The following is a 22,825-nucleotide window of genomic DNA, read 5'->3' as shown; positions in this document are numbered from 1 at the left end:
GATCTGTGTACCCAGCTCTGGTGGGGAGCACCCATTGTGGAGCCCAGGCAAGCTCTCTGGATACCTGAACTAACTTAGCTTCACTGTTCAAAGCTTGTTTTGTTTTCATCAATCTTTGATTTAAGCCAACAATCTTTGCCTGTTTCTTTGAAGAATTTTATTAGCTTTTTAGAGTTTTTACTTGCGTAGGTGTCTCTCATTCCTTATAAATTTTTATCCGGTCTCTATCAGAGTAATAATTCCATTCCTGGTCTTACTTCCTAGAAACTATTGGACCATGCAATCCATATCAAGGTGCCAGTTGGGCAATTAGTGAATTTTAATCAGACAATGCAGTGCCTAGTAAGCCCTGGAAAGTTCTCATCATTGACCCAACAAGGAGAAGAATACCAGAGTTTGTCCTGCTGAGTATGTGAAACCAGTCAGAGCAATATTCTTCGTATAGGACACTTGGTTTGAAATACACAAGCTCCTTGGTCAAATTCAATTAGTCCAATTCATTTATTCATCCACAGATACCTGAAAGGGAAGGTGACAGAGAGACTTGGGGAGCTGGTCATCCATAGCTGTGCATCCAACACAGTGGTGGCCGAACTTATGTGGTTACTTGAATTTAAATTTAAATGAATACAAATCCCACATGGCACTAGCCACATTCCAGAACTCAGTAGCCACAAGTAGCTAGTGGTGACTGTATGAAGCAGTGCAGATTACAGAACATTTCCGACAGTGTCACAAGTTCTATTAGACAGTGCAGATCTAGGGGAAAACAGATACGGCACAGTTAATTTCACAATTTGTTATTTATAGCAATTGTAATTATGTTGTGACATGAAGTAGAAGTTCAAGGAGGCATATGATCACATAACCTTCTGAGGAAGGGACATTTGGGTGGAAGCTGGCACACACGGAGTCGAGGGGCAAAGGGGAATGTCTGGGTGAGGGGCCAGGTGTGCAACACTCCTGAGGAGGAGGGACACGCAGCACTTAGAGAAAGACACACGGCACGAAGGAGGGGGGAGGCCAAGGGGAAGCTGGAGGTGCAGGCAGGAGCCTGGAGGCCAGGCAAGGACTCGGATCCTCCTCCGAGGCCCCGGCAGGGATGCTGGTCCTCCTCTGAGGGCCCGGCAGGGAGGCTGGTCCTCCTTTGAAAAACCACTGAACCGCCCGTTCACCCGTCTGTCTAGCCCACAGGGTGGCCAGTTCACAGACCTATGGGCAGAGGCCACACCGGCAGCAACACTGACATGTCTCCACGTAAGTCAGAAAATTCCAGTAACATTGTCTGAAGTCGACGCCTTATCACGATAAAGTGTCAACAAGTTAACTCCATGAATAATGCCGAAGGAAAGAAATGATCTGAAAGTCATGAAAACTTTTTCAAACTGAAAATGTGAAGAGCTCAGAAAAGTCATCAAAGTCTAAAATTTAAAGAAAAAGAATTAAGGAGTGTGCTTGTGTGTATGTGTGTGTGAAACAATTCAGAGAATGAATTAAATCTGAGAGCGGCTAACACTGAAAACGTTCTCCGAGGCGGCCGGCCCAGCACATCACCTGCCTCCTGTCACCCCACCCGTACGGCAGCCCCAGAAGGGAGTCCTTGTCTCCATGACAAACGAGGAAGCTGAGTCATAACTTGGCCATTTAAAAAATCCATTAAAAAATTAACAAAAACTCTACCCAAGGAGGACTGCCCTTAAGTCTTCGGTTGCTGTGGAAACCAGCAGCGTTCCCTCCCAGGCATCCGAGGCCGCGGTTTCTCCCTGGGTGTCCTGGGTGTTCAAAGGGCAAGACTCAGGAGTCCAGAGAATTTGAAATCAAGAGTTAAGCCGCACCAACACACGACAGCCGCCGTCACAGCATGGGGCGTGGGGGTCAGGCCCACCTTCCCCAAGCTCAGGGGACATGGGTTCCAGAAGGTCTCGGCTTTGCCTCAGCCCCAGCTGGGCTGCTCTCCTCAGAGGCCAGCAGCCACTGTCCTCAGGGGGCCCCCTAAAGGGCTGGGGGTCCTTGCACAGGAAATGAGGAAATCCTCCCCACACCCCGAGTTAGCAATAGAGGAATCAGGAGTGCAGAAAGGTGGGCAATTCAGGTGGTTTCTAGCCTAATTTCTTCTCCAGCAGAGTACTTTAAACACCATCCCAGGAATTCCCTGGCGGTCCAGTGGTTAGGACTCCACGCTCTCACTGCTGAGGGCCCAGGTTCAATCCCTGGTCGGGGAACTAAGATCCCATAAGCCACAGTACGGCCAAAAACAAAACAAAAAACACCACCATCCGCAAGCTCTAATATTAGTTTTACAAGCCTCAGACGTGGTAAGCTAATTTGGGGAGAAAAAACCATAAAACAGGAAAAGCATAAGAATAATACACATTTAATTCCGACATTTAGAACGCATTTGGGGGACCTAAGATTTGAAGTGAAATAACGAATAGACTAGCTTGAAGCGTTTTCCTACATTTCAGAAGAGCCTGGTGAGTCTGACCACTGTCTGCAGACCTCGTGCTGTAGCCGAACCAGAGGTTCGACCCGAACCGAACCCGACCCGAACCTCGGGGTCCAAACTGGAAGAAACAGGAGAAATCTCAATTCATGTCAACTATTGTGGTAATCACTACTTTTTCTTTTAAAAACCCTACATTTTAAAAAATATTTGATGATTTTTCAGTAAGGCCAGAATATAAGACATTTAATGTCGTTTGTCTCCACACGTATTTCTATACCAACTGAAGCAATCAATAAGAGCTTAAATTAATGGTCCTACAATCCCTCTCCTTGGGCATATATCCAGAGAAAACCATAATTTGAAAAGATACATGCACCCTGATGTTCACTGCATCACTATTTACAATAGCCAAGATGGAAACAACCTGAATGTCCATCGACAGTTGAATGGATAAAGAAGGTGTGGTACATATATACAGTACTACTACTCAGCCGTAACAAATACTACTCAGCCATAACAAATAATGAAACAGTGCCATTTGCAGTGACATGGATGGACCTAGAGATGATCATACTAAGTGAAGTAAGTCAGAGAAAGACAAATATCATATGATATCACTTATATGTGGAATCTAAAAAAATGATACAAATGAACTAATTTACAAAACAGAAATAGACCCACAGACATACAAAACAAACTTACGGTTACCAAAGAGGAAAGGTGGGGAAGGGATAAATTAGGAGGTTAGGATTAGCAGATACAAACTACTGTATATAAAATAGATACACAACAAGGACCTACTGTATAGCACAGGGAACTCTACTCAATATTCTGTAATGACCTATAAGGGAAAAAAAATCTAAAGGAGAATAGACATATATGTAATGTATAACTGAACCACTTTGCTGTGCACCTGAAACTAACACAACATTGTAAATCAACTATATTTCAATGACATTAGCATACTATATATATGCATATAAATGCATATATATGTATAGTAAGTTATATATATGTGTGTATATATATATGTATATTTTATATGTGTTCCAAAATGCTAGCAGTGATGGGGATTACGGTGTTGATACTGGCTATTGTGAATGATCTTGGATTTCCTCTATGTGGTATTGTTATAGTTAGAAAAAACACAGTTTTAAAATGAGGTCTTTTTATAAAGACAAAAAAATAGCATAATTTATTAAGCACTAACTCTGTCAGGCATTGTCCTGAGAATTTTATGCATATCAACGCATGTCCTCTCCATACCAACTCTATAGAATAAGCATTACTGTTATACATTGTGCCAGTTACTAAATGATTATAAATATCAACTATGAAAAGATCAGGAACCTTGGAAACATGATGCTAAATGAAAGACGTTAGTCATAAAAGACCACATATTGTATGATTTCACTTATATGAAATATAAACTTTCAGAATAGGCAAGTCTGTAGGGACAGAAAGTAGATTAGTGGTTGCCAGGGACTGGGGCGGGGGGGCGGTGAGTGGAAAGGGGAGTAACTGTCCAGGGTTTGGTTTGGGGGTGATTAAAATGTTTGCGGTGATGGTTCCACAACTCTGCAAACATACCAAAAAACATTGAATTGTACACTTTAAATAGATGGATTTTATGATATGTAAATTATATATCAACAAAGATACTTAAAAATATACCAACTATGGTCTCATGATCAGTTACAGAGACAGGAATGAAAGCAGTTATACATATATATTTTCATACGTGTTCTACATATTATTTATTCATTTGATATGTGTGTTCTATATGTTATATAGTTATACATTTGTACATATAATTTGTATGTTATAAATTATATATACATAATTTTTTCTTCTTGTCCTCCTGCCCCTTATTATTTTATACAAATTTTGATGTAAGGAAACTTTAAGTGACAGAACATTGAGATGGGTTCGTTGCTGAATTCGAGGCCTAATGCCATAGCCTAGCGATGGACAGCACACCTGCCTCTCTGAAGTGGGTACAGCGACGGCTGCTTCCCTCATCTTTAGTAGAGGGTGAGAATCTCTTTGTTCCAAGAATGGTTGCACCTTATCAGGTGGAAGCACCGTTCTTTGGGGCTTAGTGTGGGAATCCAAATAGTAGCAGGTGCGTCTGGATGTTGAGTGGACAGATACCCACGACCTGTCTCAGCTCAGGTCCTCCAAGAAGCAGGACAGTCTCAGCCAGGCTGGCGAGTCTTTGAGTGAAGGATCCGCGTCTGCAGGAAGGGGCCAGCTTTACCTCCGACGTGCGCAGTCGTTGGCTGGGTGTAGGCTGGGGAACACAGCCTTGGCATGACGGCCATGGTGGGTCCACAGGGACCGTGGCCTGAGGCTGCTAGTCAGCTGTACTCCGCGCAGCAGGTTTGCTGGAAGGAGCCCTAAGGGATCCACCACCATGGCTGCCACACGGAGGCCTGCCCGGTGGGGGAGGCCTGCCCAGTGGGGCAGTGGCCCTTCCATGGTACCTGTGGGCTGCTCCTGAGAGGAGATTTACAAGAGGGAGGTCGTGGGGTGAACGACACCCCACCATTGCAGGCACTTATTGGGCCAAGATTGAAACTTTTCATCCTTTCTCCTGGACCCATCCTAAGTTCCTCTCACTCTTGGCCGTCCCGTTGGCTGTGGGCCTTGGTGCCCTGCAGGTGGAATTAGCATGGCCTGCCTCCAGGACCCCAGAGAAGACATTCAGACTCCTCTATGGGGGTTTAACACAAATCCACGCAGCGTCCAGCCCCACGGGCACCGCTGACACTGCAGGGTCTGCCATATTGTATGGCCCCAGGGGCAGGGCTGAGGCAGCATGACCCACCGCAGAGCCTTTCCCTGCTCTGTCCTCCGTGTCATCCAACACACAGGCCTGAGCACCTCCCAGGCATGTAAAGCGGCCTGCAGAGGTCAAAGAGGCAGCCTGGGCAACGTGTGCTAGGGATACAAGATACAGCACTTTATGTGTTACTCTGGAGGGGACATCTGGTCACCCCCGGACCCCTAAAACCTTAACTCACTGGCAGCACCCTGCATTCCTATATGGTTTGCCCCCCACCTTTTGAAGCGCACGTGTCTTACCAAGCCTCCGACAGGCTCACCACTGCTCGCTTGGCTTGTCCAGTCAGCAGGATGCCATCAATGTAATGAATTAACGTGAGGTTTTGCTGGATGTCCAGTGGTCCGTCTTTCCTTGGACTGATACAGAGGGCAGGAAAGCTAACAGAGTCCTGGGACAGAATTATAAACAAATGTTACTGTCTGTTCTACACGAATACAAACTGGTTTTGATCCTTTTTTCTGATGGGAATGGAAAAGAGCACATCCACCAAACCAACAGACTCTGCTGTCGTGACAATACCACATCTGGTCTCCAGCTCCAAATGTGCAAATGGAGCTCCTACTTGGTTGACCTTGGGTAGTCCACACGGATGCAGAAAAGGTAGGAAACTTGTGCAAGTTCATACAGAAAATTGTGCGGCCAGAAAGGGACATGGAATCCTACACTACAACGTTCTTCTCACCGGTATGTGAAATGTTGCAAGATTAGCAATTGTTTGGTAGGAAAAGCAGGCATAGATAGAGACCTTGTAGACGGAAATGCTTTCACTGTCCCTCTCTTCCATCCTTGGTCTGGGGACTTTCTTTGCATCCTATGGAGGGGATTTCTCCATCAGGACTTCCTACTCGACAGCTACTGACCCGTTTTCTCTTTGCCTTTTTAATGGGAACACCCACCACGTGTATGTCCAGTCACAAAGTTGCCTCGATAAGTACCGTATGAAAATATCAGAAAGTCAAGGGGCAGTATGGTTGCATAGAACATGCTTTGTTTAAAACTATGTTTTTAACATTTAAAAAAATCTATTCCTAAAGGTTACTCTTAACACAGGCTACTTGATCCAACTCCATTCTTTGTGATAGCGCTAAGCCAATAAAGCCAGGATCCTGAGTTGTCATTTGGTATCAATCACAACTTTCAAAAGAAGAAAGGGGACAAACTTAGACCAGGTGATTTCTGGGGTCAGGACCCGGAAGCGGTTTGGAGTCAGGGAGCCTCGACATTTGCAGAAAGGGTCCGTAGCCTCTATCTCCCGGCAGCCTTGACTGAACAGAAGCCACGAGAGACGCCAGAACCATCTTAAATTCTCATCCTCCTTTTTCTATCACGTTTCACAGATGACTTCCTGTCACCCAAATGCCTCCTTCTTTCCTTCTGCCAAGAGGAAAATTGTTAGGTGCCGGCATATTCAATAGATGGTTAATCAGTCGCACTTGAAAATGTTCATTTACTGTAACAGGCTCATTATTCTAGGAATGTAATTGGAACCCAGACTGTTATGACCTCAGGAAATAGAATGTAACAAAACTATGCAGAAATATTAACATTGCCCCCCAAACAGGGCAGCCCTTTCCTCAGGGAAAGTGGAGAATCCATCACCCCACCTTTCTCTCCTCTCACAAACTCAGCGATGGTTGGATCTTTGGGAACATTAGAAGACTTCTAATCAAAAATCCTTAATGGACCCATGGAGAAACTGAAGCCTATCAACTTAAAAAAATAGAACTTTTACTGTCCTAGAGCGTTTTCTCTAGTGACCCTTCAAATTTGGAATAGCCACGAACTAAACAAGAAAGACCTTGTGTGTGCTAAGGTGTGTAGGGCATCAGGCAGCACGGAAGTTGGGTGGACTTACCTACAACCAGGTGTTCTGATAAGAACTGAAAGCATATCGAAAGGTGAAGGAAAATTAAGAGGGGACATGAAAATCAAAGGCCCTATTAATAGCCTATGTAAAATGAGGGGGTTAGACAAGATGACAAGCTCTGACATTCTATTTCATGTCTATTATGCTTTTTAAAATTATTAATAAAATGGAGTTCAGTATAAATATAATGCCCTGTACACCATCCAAACAGCCGATGCAGGAATCTGGTTTGCTATTAATGATTTAGACTGGAATCTGTTCAACAAATGAGATTAAAATAATTAGAAGTGTAATTAGAAATGTTATCCCCTTCAGTGGGAGCAATGCTTAGGCTAATCTGAGACCTTATTTCTAAGCCTCGGCATAGCTGTGTTCCAGAGACCTCACTTGAGTTTGGTCTCCCTTTTTGGAGTAAAGTGTTATGGCCTCATGTGACTTTATAAAAAGGCCATCATTATATGCACAAACACACACACACACACACACACACACACACACACACACAAACCATGTTTGAAATTTCAAATTTCAACCTCTGGGGCTTCCCTGGTGGCGCAGTGGTTGAGAATCTGCCTGCCAATGCAGGGGATACGGGTTCGAGCCCTGGTCTGGGAAGATTCCACATGCCGCAGAGCAACTAGGCCCGTGAGCCACAGTTACTGAGCCTGCGCGTCTGAAGCCTGTGCTCTGTAACAAGAGAGGCCGTGGTAATGAGAGGCCCGCGCACCGCGATGAAGAGTGGCCCCCACTTGCCGCAACTAGAGAAAGCCCTCGCACAGAAACGAAGACCCAACACAGCCATAAAAAAATAAATAAAATAAATTAAAAAAAAAAAGAATGAATGAAGAAAATATTAAAAAAAAAAAAATTTCAGCCTCTGAACAAAGAAACTATTTTGTAGTATAATAAGACATACTGGGCTTCCCTCGTGGCACAGTGGTTGAGAATCTGCCTGCCAATGCAGGGTACACGGGTTCGAGCCCTGGTCTGGGAAGATCCCACATGCCGCGGAGCAACTGGGCCCGTGAGCCACAACTACTGAGCCTGCGCGTCTGGAGCCTGTGCTCCGCAACGAGAGGTTGCGACAGTGAGAGGCCCGCGCACCGCGATGAAGAGTGGCCCCCGCTTGCCACAACTAGAGAAAGCCCTCGCACAGAAACGAAGACCCAACACAGCCAAAAATAAATAAATAAATAAATAAATTTAAAATACTATTTAAAAAAAAAAAGAAAAAGAAAAAGACATACTTACTAGTATTAAAATAGCAGGCTTATTGTAAGTTTTACAACATTAAAAATGTGATGGCAATTTTTAGACCCAAAATAATTTATAGCGCCTAACATTTCTCAGTTGACTTAAAAACACAAAGCCCAGACCAACAATCTAACAGATAAATGGGCAAAGGATAGGAACAGAGAATAATTATATCTTAAAAATATGAAATATGAAAAATAGGAAAAGATACTCACTGCATTTAGTATAAGAAAAATGCAAATTAAAACTATACCAAGATGTCATTTTTCATCAATCACCTTGGCAAAACTCCAAAAGTTGTTAGTACTTTTCACTGGTGAGACTTCGAGGAAACAGGCCCCCTCATACCTTGCAGTGGTAGTGTAGATTCCTTCTGGTCCAGCGATGCTCTATTTGGCAATAGCCGTCAGAATTATCATGCATATTACCCTTTAACTCATTATTTCCCTTCTGTAACTTTATCCTACAGGTAGACTTGCACACGTGCAAAGTGACATATAAACAAGGCTTTCTATTGCAGCATTGTTTATAATAACAAAAGACTGGAAACACCCCAAATTTCCATTATTTTAGAAACTATTTAAATTATGGAACGTGCAGTTATTTGAAAAAATGAGGAGTCTTTCTATATATTGATATGGAAAAATCTCCAGATCAATAATTTTGTGATAATCAATTTTCACTGCAAAGTAAAGGAGCTGCTACAGTGGAGGATTACTGGACTGAATGTCAATATTATGACATAGTATGAGTGTGTTTCATGTTTGGTAATTGCAATCATTGTTGCTTTTGTTGTGGTCATCCATGTACAATGCTTGATGTCAGTCTATTTATCTCTTGTAAAAATAAAATACAGTGTGTGTGTGTGTGTGTGAAAAAAAAAGAATTAATTCTACCAAGGAATAAGAAGACAACTTGAATAAAAAAAATTAAAAATTAAAAAATTTAAAAAAATAATAATAATTTTGTGAAAAAAGCAAGGTGAAAAACCTGAGAGTATCGTATATTCCTTTTGAGTAACAATGAAAGGAGAGATAAAAAATATATAGTTGTGTTTGCTAGTATTTATATTTAAAAACTCTGGAAAGATGCACAAGAAACAAACAAAAGTTTTATGGGAATGAGATGGATAGCAGGTAGAGGTAGAAGGAGGGCTTCCTACTGCATATTTTTCATTTATTTTTCTTCCAGCTTTATTGAGATATAATTGACATATAACATTATGTAAATGTAAGGTGTGCAACGTGGTGATGTAAAGTATGTATATATTGTAAAATGATCACCACAATAAGGTTAGTTAACACATCCATCACCTCACATAGTTACAATTTTTTTTGTTGTATGTGTGGTGAAAACTTTTAAAATTTACGCTCTTAGCAACTTTCAAATATGCAGTAGAGTGTTGTTAATTATAGTCACCATGCTGTACACTACACTCCTAGGACTTATTCATTTTACAACCTCTGGCAGCCACCAATCTGTTTTCTGTTTATATGAGTTTTGTTTTTTAAGATTCCACATGTAAATGAGATCAGACAGTATTCGTCTTTCTCTGTCTGACTGGGAATAATGCAAACTGCCCTCAAGCTTCCTCCATGTGGTCACAAATGTGGTGCACATATATACCACATTTCTTTATCCTTTCATCCATCAGTGGGCACTTAGATGGTTTCCATGTCTTGACTACTGTAAATAATGCTTCAATGAACATGGGGTTGCAGCTATCTCCTCAAGATAGTGATTTCATTTCCTTCAGATACATACCCAGGAGTGGAATTGCTGGATCACATAGTAGTTTTATTTTTAGTTTTTTGAGGAAACTCTGTACTGTTTTCCGTAGTGGCTACACCAAGTTACATTCCACCAACAGTGCACAAGGGTTCCCTTTTCTCCACACCCTTGCCAATTCTTCTTGTTTCTTGTCTTTTTGTTAATAGTCACCATAAAGAGGTGTGAGGTGATATCTCTTTGTAGTTTTAATTTGCATTTCCTTGACAGTTAGCGATGTTGAGTATCTTTCCATGTACCAGTTAGCCATCTGTATATCTTCTTTGAAAAAAATGTCTATTCAGGTCCTTTCTCCATTTTTAAATTGGATTACTTGGTTTTTTGCTATTGAGTTGTATGAGTTCCTTATATATTTTGGATATTAACTCCTTATCATATGTGTGGTTTGCAAATATTTTCTCCCATTCTGTACATTGCCTTTTCATGTTGTTGATGGTTTCTTTTTTAAAAAAAATTTTTATTGGAATGTAGTTGATTTACAAATGCTGTGTTAGTTTCAGATGTATAGCAAAGTGATTCAGTTATACATGTTTCTTTTTTGTATGAAGTTTTTTGGTTTGATGTAATCCACTTGTTTATTTTTGCTTTTGCTGCTATATCTTTTCAACTACTAGAAAAATCAGCATGTATTTCATGGTGACTGATTTTTAAAATGTTCTTTAAAAAATACTTTGCTTCTTATTTAGACCTAGAGTTAGCCATGATAAAGTTAACCAAGATATCATGAGAGTCCCGGTTAGATTCCTTTATTACATAAAGGTTTAACGACATGTTTAGATTATTATTTTACTATTATTGCAACAGCCTCCTAGCGGGCTTCCCCCCCACCTGCCATCGGTCCATCTTCAAGCCAGCAACCAGAATCATCCTGCTGAGGGCATGAATGAGATCGTGTCAGTCGTCTGCTCAAAACTCTCTAAAGGCATCCTGTCTCGCTCTTCGTAAAAGCCCTTTAATGGTGTATGAGTTCCAATGAAAGCAGCCCCCAGCACCTCCTGTGCCAGGTGTCACTGTGGCTTCTTAGCTACAAATGCATCCTTCTTTGCCTGCCTTCTGATGCTGGAGCAGGTCCTGGGATATTCTCCTGGTGCAAGGCCCAGCTTTGTCAGCAGAGGGCACTGCAGGGGAAGGTGACGGTGTTTGACTTTTCTCTTATAGCTCAGCTGCCAGAGATCCAAAGATGCCCACTCCCAGATTACCCAGGGGATCATGTTGTACCCTCTCCAATGAGTCTGAATATGTTGGGATGGAAGAGGACCGTCCAGCTTCACCTTCCTCAGGTGCTCTGACTCAGCCCTCAGTGGCTCTCCCTACATCTGCTATTTCCATTTCCTTTAGGGTTCTCACTATCTCTTAGTAGGTAATCCTTCTTTTACTAGTTAATAATTTTTGTATTAAATTTCCCTATTCAAAAAATTAGTATGACAAAAATGGGTTACGTGTCTACACACTAACAGAGAACATTTTGAAAAGGAAACCAAGAAAACAATCCCTTTCACAACATCGTCAAAAAGAATAAAATACTCAGTAATAAACTTAACCAAGGAGGTGAAAGATTTGTACACTGAAAACTGAAAATGTTGCTGAAAGAAATTAAAGAAGAGAAAAATAAATGGAAAGCATTCCATGTTCATGGATTGGAAGATTTAAAATACTAAAATTAGACTTCAGACTTAAATTGGTAAGATGCACCCATTACAATGTCCCCAAAGCAATCTACAGAGTCAGTGCAATCCCTATCAGAATGCCAATGGCATTTTTTGCAGAAACAGAAAAAAAAATCCTAAAATTCATATGGAATCTTAAGGGACCCCAAATAGCCAACACAATCTTAAAAAAGAACAAAGTTGGAAGTGTCATAGTTCCTGATTTCATAACATATTACAAAGCTACAGTGATCAAAAGAGTATGGTACTGACATAAAGACAGACAAATACTGTATGATTCCTCTATGAAGGATCTAACTAACCAAATTCATAGAGATGGAAAGTAGAAGGGTGGTTGCCAGAGGCTGGGGGGAGGGGGACTGAGGAGTTGTTCAAGGGGTATTGAGTCAGTTTTACAAGATGAAAAAGTTGTAGAGATCTGTTACACAGCAACGTGAATACACTAAACAGTACTGAGTAGTACACTTAAAAAAATGGTTAAATGTAAGAATGATTTAAAAAAAAAGGTAAAAAAAACATCTGATTTTTTGGGAAATGGAATGAGATTCTAAACAAAATACTACAAAATTTCTCAATCATAAACATCTTGCAGCATTAAAAAAAAAAAAACAAGAAAAAACTATACTTTTGTCCTTGACTAGACCCAGACTAACCCTGATCTCACCTGTCAGTTATTCTGACTTCCTTTCTGCTCCTCAAATTAGTAGACATATTCCGACCTCAGGATGCTTACAATTCCCTTGGCCTGAATTGCTCCTTCAAGTCTTTGCTAAAATATCACTTTCCCAGTGAGGACTTTCCTTGATGCTCTAATATAAAAACGCTGTTCCTTGTAATTGCCCTCTTTCCCAGCTTCATTCTTAGTCTAGTGCCAATTACAGTCTGACAGCCATATATTTTATGTAGTTTTTTATCGCCAATGATATAAGTAAGCTTCATGATATAAGTTTCAAGAGGACAGGAATTAATTCATTCATTCATTTATAGTATTCTGTTTGCTATTGGTTCCCCCAAACCTACAAATGTATGGAGCACATATTAGGAGCTCAATAATACTTGTTGAAATGGTAAATTAATTCATGAATGAAACAATAACCTTTCCAGGCCACGACAGAGCACGAGTGGTTCGGAATCCAGGTCATCTGATTCCAGAACCTGCACTTTTATTCTCTTTGCCCTGCTGCTTCCCTATCACAGGAAGCCGTTAGTGGGTTAGGCTGTCTCTTCTAGTTGACGAAAACATTACCAATAGTATTTAGGTGAAATAGTTAAGGTTTGGAATGATCTCTCCTTCCTCACTCAGCTTGGGCCTCGGCAGCCGTCAGAAGAGAGATTTCGATGTTTTGTGGCCATTCACTCTGTTCCCATCTGTAAGTTCTTCATCACAACCCCAACGAAAAGAAGTGGTGGGCTTTGCCCTTTCCATGGGTGATCTCTGCTGGCAGATGTTAACTCAGTGATCTGATCTAGAATGTTGCTGGGGATTGATTTCAAGCTTACAGGTTCATAATTTCCAAAGCTCAGCCATTACACTTAAACAAGGAAACTAACAGGACCTTGACCTTCTCCCTTCCTCTGTCACCACTGCAATGATTCTCCACGAGTTAACATAACAAAATAACTCTGAAATTACACTTCCAAGTTTGTTTTTTTTAAATAATCTGTACGTTCATACATTCTAATTAAAAACTCGCTAAAATATCTGAAATAACAATTCCAACATGTAATATCCCATAATAGAATATTAAAACATCTATAATCTTCAATTACTTATGGCTTAAAAAATTCTCCTATTTTCCTTATAGGTGCATTTGTAACCAAGTAATCATAAACTCCAAGATACTAAGGTTGCTCAGAATCTATGGCAACCTGGCCTGATCTAGGGCAACCCATTCATGCTCTGGCTCTTATAATATTTACGTGCCTTGATTTATGTGCCTTGATGCTCTAATATTTACGTGCCTTGATGAGTGCTCACATCTTTTAGAAAACGGGAAGGCGAAAATAAGAGTACAAGCAGACAGTGGCACCTGGTCCTTCCTGGCCACTGTGCAGGTAAGTGTTCTGAGGCCCCGTGTTGATACATGCCTGCCATATAAGAAAGTTCAACCACCGGGTCCCAAGCCAAAGCTGTGCTAATCTAAATTATACTGACTGTTATGACACATCACGCTTTCTTTCCAAATTTCCCGCATTTGTGCTTTCAAAGGCTGGCCTTGTGCCTCTGCATAACATGTCAGGGCCAAGACACTGCTCTGAGCTCATCTGATCTGGAGAGATAGGACGACCTGTCAGACGTGGATTTTGTTGCCTTTGCAAAATTCATGTATGGGAAAGAGTGGCACGTGGTGAAAGTGAAAACAAAAAATTAAATAAGTGAAAAACTCTTAAGGGTGAAAAGTTGAATGTGTGTAGTCACACACACACACACACACACACACACACAAACAGAAAACCTAAACAACATATGAGGTAATTGCTATATATCACACTCTATATCCTAAAATCAGAGAATAACTCTTTTTTCCAAATGACCTATTAATAGTCACAAAAATTGACTCTAGTCAGCCAGAAAGAAGACCTCCATACATATTTTAAATTAAAAAAGTAAAAATAACATTTTCTGATCATAATGCAATAAAATGAGAAATTAATAATAAAAGTAGACACTAGAAAACAAACCTACCATCTAGAAATATTTTTAAAATTTTAAATTCTTCTGTCACTGAAAAATCAAAATCAAAACAGCAGAATATTTAGAAAACAACATATATCAAAACCCATGAGGCGCAATTAAAGGAGTGCTCAGAGGGAAAGGGTCGATTTAGATACTGACGTTGCTAAAAAGGAAATATGGAAGATGAGCAAAGTAAGCACACAGTTTAAGAACTTGGAAAGAAAACAACAGAATGAACTTAAGGAAAACAGAAAGAAGGAATTTCTACAACTAAAAGCAGAAATGAAAAAATTGAAAAATAGGAAAACAGTAATACCAATCAATAGATACAAGCATTGATTTTAGTAAAACTCACATAAAAAACCACTGGAAGATCCTACTGTATAGCACAGGGAAATATAGTCAATGTCCTGGGATAAACCATAATGGAAAAGAATATAAGAAAGAATCAATATATGTGTAGAAATGAGTCACTTTGCTGTACAGCAGTAATTAACACAACATTGTAAATCAACTATACTAACCCTAAATCAACTATATTTCAATCTTTAAAAAGCTATTGGAATGATGAGGGGAGAAATACCAATATGGAAGACACCAGAGGGCTCATACGTGGTGGTGAAAATGTGAAAAAATAGACACAAATTAGCATTAGTATCCCCAACTCCAGTCTCTGAGCTCCTGGAGGGTCCATTTTCTCCCCTCCTTCCCACCATGGGTGCCGCAGGCCCTCATCCTGGTCCTTGAAGGCTCCGTCCTGGAAGCAGGGTCCCAGCTTTCCTCTCTCCCTACAGCCCCACTCCACTGCTCAGATGAGCCAAAATCTCTCCAGGGCCTGAGGCCGCCATGTCACAGCAGAGAGTGACACAGCAAACCCGGCTCCTCAGCCCACTCTAAGGAGAGATGATTGAGGCTCCTTCACTGTGATGTGGGCAAAGTCAAAGAAAATGTCTATGGTTGTGACCCAAAGAGGAAGTTTTTAGCAGGAGAATTTCTGAAGCTATGGCTCTGACTTGGGTCCCCCAACTCACCAGTTCCCAGGGTCCTGCAGTCAGACCTCATAGAGGGCTTGGTCAGCCAGGTCTACATAGGAAGCAGATGGCTCACCTGGAAAACTTTTAATGAAAAGATCATTACAGACGTTTGGGCAGGTTCGGGGGTCAGTCAGGTACTCCAGTAGCAACAGGGAAAACGATTACCGCCCCCCCCCAAAAGGTAAGGCAAGCAGGTGCTCCCCGCAGGGGACATGGGCACTGCTGACCCAGGACAGGTGGAGGAGCTTCCAACATCTTTCTGCCCCACCCTCTGATATCTCACAGGTGCTGTCCACTGGTCAAACCCAACTGGATACCAGCCTCCCTGGGCACAGAGCAGGCTGAGAAGGACCGAGAATAAATCTGGGCTCTGTGATCAATACGGAACAGCCGGCTTGGCGACCATCTGCACCTGAGGCTCACCTGACCCCCGTGGATGGCATCTTTTTCCTTCAGAGATGACCCCACTGACAGTGGATTGTCCAGACTTCACGCCGACGTCTTGTTCATGAAGACTGATGGAATTTGCTCTCTTCCCAGATGTGAACTAAAGTCCCCAAGAAGCTGAAATGTGTTCTAGAGAACTGACACATTATCGTGTCCAAAAATCACCTAAAACATCTCCAGAAGTAATTAAAGTTTAAACAACAAAAACCAGGAAGGCACTTTCTATAGGGGTAATTATTTGGACACCACTGAAAATCAGTGTTTGTATGATGTGCTCACAAAAGCCAAAATGCACTCTGGGATAAACCCCACCATCTGTAACACAGGCTCATTGCATATTCCCTTCCGACGTCACAGGCACACAGACAAAACGAGCAGTGTTTGTGAAGGTATTTGTCCAGCTGTAAGGAACTAGGCAAATATAAGTTTATAGTATTATATTTATATAATACAATCTGTTATTATTATATTATAATGTTATATAATATTATAATACATATTAATAAACATGCATTATATTTATGACATACATTCAGAAGAAATTCTTTAGTTTACTCTTTTATTAAGCAAGTATTTATTAAGTATCATGGGCCAAGCCTCTAGAATATACAAACATGAAAAGTCCAGCCCTCAGAATTTATACTCTAGAAAGTGCAGGGTTCAACAAACTACGGTGGGTGGGTCCAATCGCCTGCTGTCTATTTACAGCCTGTGAGCTAAAAGTTGTTTTTACAGTTTTAAATGGTTTTTTAAAATAAGAAAAATAATATTTCATGTCAAAATCAGATGAAATACAAATTTTAATGTCCATGAATAAAGTTTTATTGGAACATGGCCACACCACTTGTTTACATATGGTTACGGCCGCTTTGCGCCATCACCACAGAGTTGAGCAGTTGAGACAGAGACCGTGTAGCCCACAAGGTCTAAAGTAGTTATTCTCTGGCCTTTACAGAACAACGTGGCTGAGTCCTGATCTAGCAGAAGACAGATCTGTAAACAAATAACTGCAGCAAGTTCAGCATAAGGGTGCAGTCAGGGCAGAGCACAGGACAAGATCACATCCGCCGTAGGAGGCGCGGGTGGAGCTGGGGAGCCAGAGGCTTTAGGAGGAGGTGGGTTTGGCCATTTAGGAGCAAACTGGTACCATCCACGCAATATTGCTAAATGTACCCATCAGCAGAACTTCCTCCAGGGACCGCTTTTGTAATGCTGACGGTGAGTTTATCCAGACCACACCAAATGTTTGTCCTTTTGCCCAGGTGACTGATGCCACGCCCATGCTAGATTAATAGACGGCTGAGTGCTTTGGAGACAATCTCTCTGGCCAAGGCATAACTCACTCGCTCAGAAATTGAAGCTGTGCCAACCTATAGCCTGATTGCCACTGAGTTTCCATCAGCTACCAACTAGCCACAGAGAGAAATGGGAAATTTGTGGTTGGAAAGGATTCAAAATGAAAAATAACAGAAAGAGTTGGGTTGAAAGCAAGGGTCCACGAGCGGAGGGACACTCCATGAGAAACCACAGCACTAGTAGAAGGACGGAGACAAGAAGAAAAGAAACCATCAAAGGCACCGAGAACAAGAGGCCCAGGGAGCCCGCTGCAAAGGAGCTGGGGGGTGCGGAAATCAACACAGCAGAGCGCTGAGCCGCGTGTGGTAGTGGGATAGGAAATTCATCTCCTCTCCCCAGTTCCAACAATGAAATGAAACGCTGCTCTCTGAAAGGAGCAAGAAGGCCATGGCCCGGGCTTATTTGAAATGGACTGATAGCTCCCACAAGCCAGTTATTTGACGTGAGTGTAAGACACTGGTTGGGCATCCCTCCTCCTTCCCTCCCCCACGCACTGGCCGCGGTACCTGGCTCTCTCCACACCATGGTCACTGGTGCTGTGTAGAGGGGCACATCCCCTGCTGGCATCTGGGGAGGATTCCCAGTGGAGAACCAAAGGAAAGGGAAGACGTGTGCAGGGAGGATTTGCAGTCCTAGGAGGGGTGAATGGCAGCGCCGGGTCTCCCGAAGATTCTAGGAAGCCTCCCGTCTCCCCTCGAGCTCTGCACGGCCAGCCTTTGCCGTCTGCTTCCCCGGCATCAAGCCCATCAGCAGTAAAGCAGCCCCGCCGCAGTCCCCACACCCATTATCCCCTGTAATAGCATAGAGCTAAAGACACCTTTGCACAGATCTCACTTCACTTCTGTTTCCTTGAAGGTATGTTCACACTCATCCTAGCACTTTCCTTGGGATCCTAGAGCCGCCTTGCTCAGGTGTGATCCTCGCCGAGAAGGAGACGGCTGTCTGGTAGCGAAGATAACTCTTCTGTATTTTACAGATTTAAAATGCTTGCATTTTATAGAGCCTCACGATAATGCTGTAGGCAGATCATTTTATTCCCACTTTGCAGGTGAGATCACTGAGCCACAGAGAGGCAATCCACCTTGTCCAAGATGCTTTCACTGAAACGTGCCGGAGCCAGGGCAGGACCTGGGTCTTCAGAGACCAGTTTCTCCACGTTCCATTGGCTGAAGCTGCCTGGATATACACTGTGTTTACATCACTGACGGACCCAATGCCTTCCAAAAGAGTTAGCATTAGTATTTGCTTTAGCCTACCACAAAAGAGCAAGATTCTTCCTTAGGGAGTAAGGACCAGAGAGAAGGTAAATAAATTAAATATAATGCTGCTCATTTTGAAAGGGTGTGTGCATGTGTGTCTGCATATAGGACTTGGATGTGGGATGTATGTGGATTTCTCTGTGGGTCGTGTATGTGTGTTTTAGGTGCCTGTGTGTGTGTAAGTACACAAGTGCAGAAAGCTTCTTGCCAGGAAAATGGGGGAGGTGGAAGGAAAACACAGGTTACACCAACCACAGAACTCAGTGCTGCTGCCCTGGACTTCAGAGCAGGTAGGTCGGGGGAACTTTCCAGAGAAGGAGAATCTTGAGTCTTGAGGCTGGGGGCCCTCAGAGTGGTGCCCAGCTCCATTTCTCCATCCATGGCAGGAAGGCCAATCCCTCACCTCATGCCAGTTTTCCGTGTGTGTTCACTTCAATCATGAGGACTTTTTTAGAAGAAGCTGAAGAAGTGGGCGTTTATAAATGGAGGCCTGAGATGAGGGCACCGTAGGTTATGGCGGGCGAGTTATTTACAATTTCCCTGGGACAGTCTTAATCCTATTGGCTTCCTTACATTACTCTTTAGAGAATTTTTATTCGTGAAAAACAGCAAATTGTTCATCTCTGAAACACTAGATAGTTATGTGACTCCGAGAGTATTTTGAAAATTATAAATGATAAGGAAACTCTGGGCCAGATTTTTTATATGACTCTCCAAGAATTATGTAGGATGGGAATCTGACCCTTTGAGAGTTAACAATGTTTCTGGAGATGGGGAAGACTTCACGCACCAGAACGAAAGCGCCTTAAATCATATCGGTGGTGCAATTATCTCTCAGCAAAGATCCTCAGAGTTGCAGTTCAAGCTGTGGGTCAGAAGGATGGTTGGGGGAAACAGGGTCCCCCTTGTTAAAATAAAGCAATTAGTTTAATATAGACTATCAGGGAAGGAGAGCAGGGGAGGGAAATTCCCCTTGTCAAACATTGAACATTCAGAGAATCACTTAGAGCAAAAGTAATAAGGAGCTCTTCGTGAAAAAGTTGGCCCTATACCATGTCTAAATGCAAACATGTGTGTTCTTTCTTTTTTTAATTCATTTAAACTTCTGTTAACTGGGAATATTTATGTGCATTCTGTCGTTCCCTTTCTCACTTGAACAAAAATGTGTCAGGGGACAAGAATGGCGCCCAGGGTTGCAAGCGCGTTTAGACACCATAAAATACTTAACAGCTCTTTCCGGTATGGTTAAACCCCACCGAACGGCTAAACAAACTTTAACTTACAATTCACGGGCTGAAGCACTCAAAGGGCCATAAGATTTTGCTGCTGCTAATTTATATCTCTTAGAGACATGAAATAAAAAATGAGTAATTTAGAAGTTCCCAAACCCACATTCCTTCTTGTGAAATAAAGATTTTTATTTCCAGGAGTTTACGTTCTTTGCCACAGAGAAGAGCAGCATTGCTCTGATAGCTTTAAAGTTCTTTGCTCCCTATAGAGATTTTAAAAAATAAGCCTCGAAAATAGGTGATTTGGACCCAACCGGGATCCAGAGTTTGCTTGGTTCTTATAAAATGAGTGAAATAAATTAGCTTTTGCAATGATACACCTGGGTGATTCTCAAAAATATTATCCTGAGTTTCTTACTCAAAGAATATCTACTGTGGGACTCCATTAATCCGAAGCCCCCAAACAGGCTAAGTCATCTATGTTGATAAAGTCCAAACAGCAGCTGTCTGATTGTGAAGGGGGAATAAGGGAACTTTTCTGTTTTATATCTTGATGGGGGTTTTGGTGGATGGAGAGCTATATGATAAGACACCCGTAGGAAATTGTTAACAGTAGGATCTAGGTCATGGATATGCAGGTATTCCCATAAAATCCCTCCAGCTTTTTCATAGTAACAGTTTGGGAGAAAGGTGAAAGGAGGTACTACCCGCATCAGGCCAGGGACACTGGCTAAGCTGCAGCTTCTCAGACCAGCTCACACAGAGGGTCACCTGCACATAGGTAATCCCGACTCTTTAATTTAAACCCTGCTCAGGTCTACTTACATGTTGGAACCGAGATGTTTATTTGCTATGGATTATCTTAAACGGTATTAAAGTCCTCACAAAGCTGCTCAAGAGTCATACAGTCCCTTTCTCTAATACGGAAGCTACAGAATTTGTGCAGCAAAGGGTAGATACGAGAGCCACTTCTGGGCTATGAGATGTAAGTAGACGTCTTCGGACAGTGTCCCAGAAAGCTTTTTAAAGAGGAAAAACCCAGTAGGTCTGTCCATTTCAGCCTTTTGCTCTTTTTCCTTCATTCATCTCCTTTCTTCCTGCCTGGAATACAGTGCCTGGAGGTGCAGCAGCCATCTTGCCACCATGAGGATGAAGACACACACACCGAGGATGGCAGAGCAGGAAGGTCGATGGAGCCTGGGCATTAGCCCTGTTTCGGCCACACTAAGATTTCTTGTTACCTGACACAAATAAATTCCTTATTTTGTAAACATCTTCAGGTTTTCTACTACATTCAGTCAAACACATGCTTAACTAATATTTAGGTATCTTAGATCAGCTCTCAAAATGATTTTAATTTACATTGACTTCAGCAAGGTATGTAGCATGTTGAACACTTTGACTAGGAAGGAGAAAGGGTGAAATGCCATGCAACCAACACGGATGGAGACACGGATGGAGAGGGTCATGAGGGCCTGGGGAGCAGGGGTGGAGGGCGTTAAAGCCAATCAGTATGTCTTCCTTTTCCTCCTCCACCCTTGTTAACATTTTTGTACTGAATCTGGTTAAAAAAAAAAAAAAAGTACAAAGTGCAGGCTTGAAATGAAGAGGGGCTGCCCCAGAGAGCACGATGCAGCAGCCTGGGAGACGTCATGGAAGGAACAGGGGAAACAGTTGCCAAACAGACAGCCCTGGGGTTGCACAGATTGATTGTGTGTCTTATTACATCTGAGGACCCCAGGAAACACCTTATCCCACTTCTGCCACCCTCTCTCCATTCCCATCAGAGGCTCCACCTCACAGCCAAAGCCACAGGGGCTTCCAAATGCCAGGGGCCTGGGGGCAACGTCCATGAAGGGCCAGCCCAGAACATCTTGGTGATGGTGGTTGGGAGCCAAGTTGAGGGCTGGGAGTCACCAGGATACAGTCAACCGGGATGACTGAGTCATTCTACAGATGCTGTGGCTACTTGCCAACCCAGGTTTCCAGACCAGGTTCAAATAGAATAATTTGAGCAGAGTGAATTCGCACTACATGAAAACATAAAGAAGATACAGATCTGTACCTTTCTTACGTCTCCAGAAATGGCTGGCTTCCTGCCCACGGCAAATGTAAAATTTTAATCTGCTTAACTTTGAGAAAGGATGACTTGACTTAGCGTTGGTACGTAGAATGCTGTAGATAACGTCTCTCAACATCTTCTAGTTTGGCATCACCACGTCATTTTGATATTATTTAAGCCTCTATCTTCAACTGAGGCAGCAACCCTGGGCTGGAAATGCAGGCGGCTGACTCTGGAAACACAAGCAGAAAACTGTCAGGCCGTCCCGTTCCTGCTGTCCACATGGTGAATTTCACTGGACACTTGCTTATTACAAAACTCGAAAAATATTGTAAACATCTTTCAAAGCCAAACCTCGCCCCAGTTCAACAACTAACGCGATGTGAGTGGCCTGTGAGTTTATAAACCTGGAAGTCACATTCAATCACTAGCAGGGAAGGGAGTTTACTTTCGTGGCCAAATGTGTTTTCTGCTTATGACAGGATTTTTTAAATTGCTAGTGAAAGTCGCTATGGCACAGATGGAAAATTACCAGGCAAATGCTGACCATTTCACTTTGTGGTGATGGCTTTGCTCTCTTTTGTTTTTGAAAATAGCGGCACTTTTCAAAAAACAGAAAAGTGTGTTTTCTAGTGTTAAAGTCCTTGCCCTGCCTTGGTTACACAAAGGTTGAAAACAAGCCATTTTACTTCAAAGAGTGTACTGATTCAAAGCAGGCACAAGCGCCTATGATGATATTTATGTCCCTGGTTTACTCCAGCTATTACTGGAGGCCCTGACACTTGTGGTCTGAGGGCATCGCAGTGGGACACTGGGATGTCTCCACATCCAACACACCAGACTCGTGTGGAGAAACTCAGCACAGCAGAGAGCAAACATCTGGGCGTTTGG

Source organism: Balaenoptera musculus, chromosome 11 (assembly GCF_009873245.2).
Source record: "Balaenoptera musculus isolate JJ_BM4_2016_0621 chromosome 11, mBalMus1.pri.v3, whole genome shotgun sequence".
Taxonomy (NCBI): domain Eukaryota; kingdom Metazoa; phylum Chordata; class Mammalia; order Artiodactyla; family Balaenopteridae; genus Balaenoptera; species Balaenoptera musculus.
The sequence above is the reverse complement of the archived record's forward strand: the minus strand, read 5'-3'. Positions refer to the sequence as shown.